A 9,075-nucleotide genomic window follows, 5' to 3' on the forward strand; every position below is an offset into this window, starting at 1 on the left:
GAAAGGATCGTTCCCACGGAGAGGTCTAGGTTGTCGTTTGTTTCGATTTCTTATATAAACAAAGGTAATAAGGGGGGTTTTCTGATTTTTATAAACCAAGATATACTAAAAACAAATAAAGTAAAGCAAACACGCAAATAAAGATATAAAGATATTGGTTAAGGATATTGTTTTCATTCACAAACATGTTCTTGTCTTAATAACTAGAATTGATATTTAATCTCTCATTATCAAAGGCCCTAGGATACCTTGATCGCAAGTATATCCCGCAAATCTCCTCTTATCATCAATAAACACATTAAAAGATGCGAAAATGAATTCTATCTAAGAGAACAACCTAACGTGTAAAAGCACTAATCAAGTTTAATTCCCTAGATGTATTAATTTCTATGAAATCAGGCCAATCAAAGCAATCGAACGTGTAAAAGCACTAATCCAATTTAACAAAGGTTATAATTCACTTGTTACTACTAGGATGTATCACTACAAGCAATACTCAAAATTATGCTACTTGCAATCAGAAATTTATCACTTTTGCGTATAATAAACTCTAATCTAGCAATAAAGATGAAAGCAAACTCAGTCGATTCGCGACTCGACTAAACAAGCATTCAAATCATTTAAAAATATTAATGGTGAATCATAAACGATAATACTGAGACTAAACTAATATATCAAACAAGGATTCATGTTATGTGAAATCAACTTTATCCATAACCAATGATAAAAACTAGGTACTCATATTCATGGAGTTCATAACAAGGAGGAAGATAAAACCTATCATGTTTCTAAACCCTAGGAAAAAATTGAAGAGAATATCTCAGTCCCCCTAATGGAGATATATAGGTTTTGAGAAAGACTTTTCTATTTATATGTGTCTCTCATTCCAAAAGGATACTTCCAATATTAGGTCTTCTCAAAACCCATCTCCAATTAGTCCACCAAGCCCATGAAATTCAACATTAAATCGAACCCAGACTCCATTTCTGTGATCAACAACAACTTCACCTCTTCAATCTCATTCTGCTACCAATCTCAGACTCTGATCGAACCTTTTCCTTATATCGAGTGCCACATACAGTAACAGTATCACCTTCATCTTCTCTGATCTGTTGCCTCCATCCGCCACTGCATATCCTTCAGTTCCTTCATCACAACTAAAGGAACTGAGTTATAACCAAAGTACCATCTCTAGTCACAACATCAGCTTCATATTTCTTCATTACAGACTCAAATCGAACCCTAATTTCTTCACTATTATTTCAATCACCAGAGTCAAACTCATCTTCATATTCACAGCAACATCATCTCTCGCTGCCAGATTCAACCTTGAATCAAACCCTAATTCCTCCTTCTTTGATTTCTATCAATTTCATTTCACTCGATTTTATTTATCATAAGATTTCTTCCTCTCGGTTCCAGTTGCAGCAGCCGCTGCTTTTTAATTTCTCAACTTCTGTTTCAGGTGAATGAGAGACAACTCTCGAATTTAGGGTTGTGTAATGATTTGGGGCAGGATATAGACACCCCAGTCACCTTGATAAGGGTTACCCATATAGCACCCCCTTAACCACAACTGGCCTATCTTCAGTACTCCTCCAGAGAGTTGCCTCTTGACTTTGGATTGACTCCAGATAGTGTTTGTCCATGAAATGACAATTTGCCTTTTACGCATATTTCTTCTTCTTTTGCTCCGAATGACTCCATTGCACCTAAATACTCAAAATAAAACATAAGATAATTCGCACGAAAATTAGCAAAGAAAGCATAAATACTAGATATAAAATTAGGTGTTTTAGACACCTATCAAGACTCTACTGATTCCGTGGAGGCTAGGGCTGGGGCTCACGAGTATCCAACAGCTGGACTCCCCTTTGAAGTTCCCATGACTAATACTTCTCCAAATAATAGAGTGGTCGGTGGATTCGTCATTCCAAAATGCCATGTACCTTAGTATACCAAAATTTGGAGACGGTATAGGCACATTGCTACGACGGAAATATGGAGAGGTTTTCTCCCGACCCTTCTGACCAAGGTCGCCGGATTGTTACCGATTATTGAAGAGATGAACGAGATGAATCTGCGAGATGTCAAGAACCATGAACTGCACAGGTGGGATGAAATGATCTCGAATTGTGAAACTTTGCGGTTCAACATAAGCTGGCTTCGTCGTCGACTTGAGATGATCAAAATCCACAGGGAAGCCGCTGCTGCTGATGCAATTTCTACCACAACTGCTTTCTTGGAAAACGAGAAGGCACTTGCCCTGGAATCGGCGAGAGTTGAGAAACTGTCCAGGATTTGAAGGTGAAGACCAAGAACTTTCAAAAGAAGTTTGACATGGCTGTCTTTAAGAATTACCCTCTGCTGGATGGTTTATTCTGAGTGAGCCTTTATGATTGTTTTTTTTTTTTGAATAGGTTCAGGCTTTTCTGTAGGCAGAATAATTGATAAAGAAATTTTTGTTCATTTATGAAATGTTTAATGAACAAAGGAGTACTTTGCATACTCTTTGGAGGAATATAAATTACATTTTGAGAAATGCTTGAATTGATGAAAAGGTAATGGTTTTCTACGGATCAGGCGTAATATGTTTTGAGCCATTTGCCATTGATGATGTTTCCTTCGATTCCTCCATTAACAGCTAGGATTTTGTAGTATCCGCTAGATACTTCCTTGATGACTACATAAGGCCCTTCCCATTTAGGAGAGAACTTGGGAGCGTACATGTCTTGCTGGATATGCTTTGCTGTTTTCAGAACCAAATCTCCTACTTGAAATGTTCTAGGTCATACCATTTTGTTGTACGCTTTGGAGATCCTTTGTTTGTAAGTTTCCACATATTCTTCTACTTTGGCCCTTCTCGATTCAAGCATGTCCAATTCAGAAATCCTCGAATTAGACACTTCGGCTTCGTCCCACTGCACCCTACTTGCTGCCGTAATTCTTGCAGAGGGAATCTTGAGCTCCGCTGGGAGGATGGCATCAGAACCATATACGAGAGAATACAGTGAAGTCCCAATTGAGATTCTTAGCGTGGTGCGGTAATCCCACAAAGCCATGGGCAATTCTTCATGCCATATTCGTGGATTGTCATGAGCTGTTCGACTGAGAATCCGGATCAAAGTTTTGTTGGTGCTCTCCGCTTGTCCGTTTTCTTGGGGATAGTATGGCGTGGAGAAGACTTGTTTGATGCCGTATTCTTCGAGTAATTCCGTGACATGTTTGTTGGCGAAAAGACCTCCATTATCTGTGATGATGTGTTTAGGAACGCCAAATCTGCATACGATGTGCTCTTTGATGAAGGCGGAAACTGTAATCCAGTAGTGCTTCGGAGAGGAATAGCTTCAACCCATTTGGTAAAATACTCCATTGCCGTGATGATGTATTCATGCTGCTTCGAAGATGCTGGATTGATTTTCCCTATAATATCCAGTCCCCAGCTGTAGAAGGGCCATGGACTGCTCACCTAATTTGATGGGAGACAAGGAGTGTGAATGAGATTACCGTGAATTTGGCATTGATGACATCTCCGAACATAAGCGGTTGCATCATCTTCCATGGTTTTCCAATAATACTTCTCATTAATTTGGAGAAATAACTTCTTCTTTCCTTGGTGTTCACATTCGTGCATCTCCTTCAGGATTGTAGGAATTTCATGTTCAGACAAGCATCTCGGGAGGTTTCTACCAAAGCTTTTGCGGTATAAAATCCCTTCCAAGTAGACAAAACGCTTGGCCCTCTGAACGAGTTTGACTGCTACTTTCTTCTCTGATGGAAGATCGTTGTCGCGAAGATACTTTATGTAAGGTTCTCTCCAGTCCCCAGTGTGATGGATTGTTAGAACCTCCAGATGATGAGGTGGTGTCTGACAGTTGGGACATGATCCTTGTAGCATCCTCGACTGAGCCTCCATGGAAGGCCAATAGTATCCGAGTCTTTGAAGCCTTCTCTAAAGTGTAACCACTAGGGTTTGCCCACATATTTCTTCATGTATGCGCTTGATTTTTTCACCGGCTTCCTCTTCTCCAAGGCATCGTGACAGGGATCCATCAGGGTTGCGGTAATATAACGCTCTGTGCAGCAGGAAAAAGTTTTTAAGTTCCTTGAGACTAACTTTTCCTTCCGTGAGAGAATTGCTCAATTCATGAATAATGGGCGCTCGCCAATCTTTCGATTGAGCATCTTCGACTTGATCAAGCCAGGTAGATGATACAGAGCGTCTCTACACAGTGATGGATTTCTCGGACCCTTCGAACTGCAGTTTGGATGCTAGAGTTGCTAGATAATCGGCATGTCTATTGTTGGTGCGACCAGTATGAACAATTGTTGCGTCAGAGAAATGAGTTAATAGTCGTTGTGCCTCAGTCATGAATGGGGAAAGTGTTATTTCTTTGAGAGAGTACACGCCATTCATTTGATTGACCAGCAACTTTGAGTCACCTCTGATTTCTAGGTGTTTTGCTTCTGCTTTCTTAGCCAAAGATAGTCCTAGGAGAAAAGCTTCATATTCTGCCGAGTTGTTGGTGCAATGGAAGTCCAGCTTGAAAGAATGTGAGAAGACTTCATCGGATGGAGATACCAGCACAATACCTGATCCACCAGTATCATTGCTCGGAGTGGCAGATCCATCGAAGTATAATAGCCATGTTTCTTCCTGAATAATTGAGATCTCTGGAAACTCACCGGGCACTTCTTCATGTAACATCGTGATATCTTCTCCAGGGAAAGCGACAAGTAAATCTGCGACTGCTTGTCCTTTGATTGCTTTTGAAGGAACACATGCTATGTCAAATTCTGACATTTGAAGTAGCCACTTCGCTGGTCTTCCAATTAAAGCAGGTTTCGACAGTAAAAACTCTATGGGATCGGCTTTGGCTAACAACACGACCCTGTTTGATAGTAGATAATATCTGAACCTATGGATCGCGTGAACCAATGCTAGACACGCCCTTTCAGCCTTCGGGTACCGGAGTTGAGCATCCCTCATTGTTCGACTGAAGTAATAGATTGGACGTTCGATGCCTTCTTCATCCTCCTGGGCGAGGAGTGCTCCAATAACGACATCACTGGAAGCTGCGTATAGTATCAGAGGCCGTCCTTGTACCGGAGATTTCATGACAACAGGTGATAGTAATATTTGTTGTATTTTCTGAAATGCCTCTTGTTGAACGGTCGTCCACTTGAAACTTGCTCCCTTCTTTAACATAGGAGTGAATGAAGCAATAAGTTGAGCCAGTCTAGGAATGAAACGCCGAATGTAGTTTACCTTGCCCATGAAACTCTGGAGCTCCTTCACATTTTGTGGAGGAGACATGGTGGTGATGGCTTTTGTTTTGTCTGGATCGACCTTGATTCCTTCTGCAGTGACTAGGAATCCGAGAAACTTTCCGGAATAAACGCCGAAAGCACACTTCAGAGGATTCATCTTTAGCTTGTATTCTCTGCATCTCTCGAAGACTTGTCTCAGAATTTTCAGGTGGGATGCTTGAGTCCTTGATTTTACCACCACATCATCAACGTAGTCTTCTACTTGCTTGTGCATCATGTCATGAAATATTGCAGTCATGGCTCGCTGATAAGTGGCTCCTGCATTCTTCAGACCAAAGGGAATTACTGAGTAATGGAAGTTGCCGATGGGAGTCCCGAATGCAGTCTTGTTAGCGTCATGCTCATACATCTTTATTTGGTTGTGTGCGCTGTAACCGTCCATGAATGAAAACATGTCGTGACCGCTGGTTGCATCGACGAGCATATCAATGTTTGGTAGTGGAAAGTCATCCTTCGGGCATCACTTGTTTAAGTTCCTGAAATCTACACAACACCGGATCTGACCATTCTTCTTCTTGACTGGGACAATGTTCGCCAGCCACGTTGGATGTTGAATGGGTTTGACGAACCCTGCTGTTAGTAGTTTTGGATTTCCACCTTGATTTTTTCCTCGACTTCGTGTCTGAACTGCCTGGGTGGCTGTTTGACGGGTTTGGAACCGGGAGTGATGTGCAGATGATGAGTAACCAACTTGTCATCGAGGCCGGGCATTTCTTCATACCTCTAGGCAAAGATATCTTGATATTCTTTCAACATACCTATCAATCCTTCTCGTTCTTCAGGTGAGAGAGAAGAACTAATAAAAATTGGCCTTGGGTTCTCGTCCGTTCCGATGTTGATAGTCTCGAGGTCGTCAGTTGTGGAATCCGTTCCATCTTGCAGTTGTCGTGGTGCATCTCGAACTTCTTCATCGAGTGACTGCTCACTCTCGCATGATTCTTCAGGGCGGGGAGACTTTTCATCGACCTCCCCTGTTGATTGCTAATCCTTACGACGGAGATAAATGACTCTCCCTTCTGCATCATAATCAGTGATGAAGTTGGACTTTTTATGAGCCGTACCTTGACCCTAACGACGTTTGAGTGGTGTGGTGGATGGATTAATGGATTTAGCATCCATTGGTGATGGTTTGTCAGCTTTCTCAATAGACTTCCAACTTGGGAGTGGAGTGATCTGCTTGGAGGTTCGGGGATGCTCTTTGGAGACTCCAGGAACTCGGCATCGTGAACCGGAGCATAAGGAGACACCGAAGCCGGGATGCGGATAATTTTGTTGTTGAACAAAGATTTCATACACTGGTGGTACGTTGAGGGAACAGCTTTATTGTCATGAAGCCATGGTCTTCTGAGTATCATGTGATAATCAGGGTCTTTCTCGATCACATGAAGCTTGACAGTGGATTGAATTGGCCCTACTTTCAGATCCACGTAAACATACCCATATGTATGACTCTGGCTTCCTTCAAAACCCGTCATCAATATGGGATGATGAACGATTTTGGTTTGTGGAACTTTGGCCTCTTTGAGAGTCTTCATAGTGACGAAATTTGTCGAAGCACCTGTATCAATGAGAACTCTCCTGAATTCGGCACCTTTGATAGAAGCGGTTACTAACAGAGCGCGGTTGTGCCCTTCCTCTGCCATTCGGTTTTCTTCGGTGAAGGTGATGTTATCGATCGACAAATGATTTATTGGGGGTACTAGTGATATAAAAAAAATCCAAATTTCAGAAGATTGTGAGATTCCTTTGGCTGAATTACCAGATAAATATTTGGGAGTCAGGGAGTGTTAAATCACATCATGTGTGGAATAGTGTGGAAATAATGCAGGAAAGGCTAGATGGATGGAAGGGGAAACTTCTTTCTTTTCAGGAAAGCTTAATTCTGGTGAAGTTTGTCTTGAACAGTTTGCCAATATACAACATGTATGTGTATAGATGGCCAACAAGAGTAATAAAATAATGTGAGAGGATCATTAGAAACTTCTTATGGACTGGTGATCCCTCTCATAGAAAACAAGTTACTTTGAAATGGGATAAAGTGTGCTCACCTTTGAGCGAAGGGGGACTTGGAATAAGAAGATTGGAAGTGGTCAATAAGGCTTTATTAATGAAGCTATTTTGGAATATCCAACTTGGGACAGGGGAAATGGCAAAATAATTTCAAGCTAAAATAAAGATGGAGAATGGATTAAATTTTTCAATAAATCAACTATATGGCAAGGAATAAAAGGAGTAATAACTGATGTACAGGAAGGTACTAGATGTCTTGTTGGAAATGGTGAAACAATATCTGTGTGGAAAGATAAGTGGATTCAAGATCAGACATTGGGTGAAAGTTTTCAGAACCATCCATTTATACACCAATATCCAAACATGAAGGTTGCAGATCTTATTTTTTGAGGGAGAATGGGTAGTTCCTAGTGAGATATTGAAGATGATTGAAATAAGAGAACTGCCTGTTATTACAGGAGGAGAAGATTGCAGAGTTTGGTCACACACTATCTCAGGTGCATTTACAGTAGCATCTGCTGTTGAAGTAATAAGGAAGAAATAACCAAAACTGCAGTGGACTTATCAGGTATGGCACTCATCTGTACATCCCTATTTTTCAGGTAATATATGGAACTTAGCTAGAAATATATGTGCTACTGATGAAAATATTAAAAAGAGAAACATTCAATTGGCTTCAAGGTGTTGCTTCTGTAAAAAGGAAGAAGAAAACAAAGAACATATATTGTGGTTCTGTAATTTCAGTGAGTTAATATGGAAATGGCTTGGAAATATGTTTAACTTCATTAATCCAAGATCATTTGATGAGATGCTGAAGATGGCAAAGAACAGAAGTCCAGCCATCAAGGAAGTTTGGAGGGTCTCATCTTCAGTACAATGAGAGAGTTATGGTTTACTAGAAATAAATGCATATTTGAAGAAGAGAGAGTTTCCTTGGAGATTATAAAAAAAAAGATACTGAAATTTATACTGGAATGTGAAGTTAGGATGAAAGCACCAATGTGGAATGACTCTTATGATTTGCAAGTTTTAAAAACTCTTGGATTGAAATGCAGAAAAGTTAAGAGTATGAGGGTCAAAGAAGGTTTTTTCCATCTTCCTCCTGCAAATAAAATACTACTTTGTTATGATGGGGATTCCAAAGGAAACCCTGGTATTTCAGGTTATGGCTTCATTGGTAGATCAAGCACTTGAGAGTATTTAGTGGCTGTTTCAGGTGGTTTGGGAGTTTCAACTAATTTCTATGCTGAAATACTAGCAATCCTAAATGCAGGGGAATGGGTTGTAAGTAAAGAGCATAAAGAAGTTATATTCAGAACAGATTCATCAGCTGCAATTTTAGCATTTCAGAGCAACAAAGTACCTTGGTTTGCTATTAAAAGATGGGAGAAGATTTGTGCTAGCCTTACATCCTGGAGCTTCATTCATAGTTACAGGGAGGTCAATTTTTCTACAGATGATCTTGCAAAGAAAGGGACTAATTTACCAAGAGGTGAAAGAATAATTTATGAGACTAGACCTGCATTTTTAGCTACTTTGGAGTTACCAAACAGATCTTATTACAGATTCAGCTGAAAAAAGGCAATCTATGTGGCTTGTTTTTAATGTTTTCTATTTCTTGTAGTAATTTCATTTTCAGTATATTTTTGTAAAAACTTTTTTAACACTTTTTGATATCAATTTAATTCTTTGTTAAGAAAAAAAATATCATGGATACTTGTTCGACCACTGGAG

Source organism: Papaver somniferum, chromosome 3 (assembly GCF_003573695.1).
Source record: "Papaver somniferum cultivar HN1 chromosome 3, ASM357369v1, whole genome shotgun sequence".
Taxonomy (NCBI): Eukaryota; Viridiplantae; Streptophyta; class Magnoliopsida; order Ranunculales; family Papaveraceae; genus Papaver; species Papaver somniferum.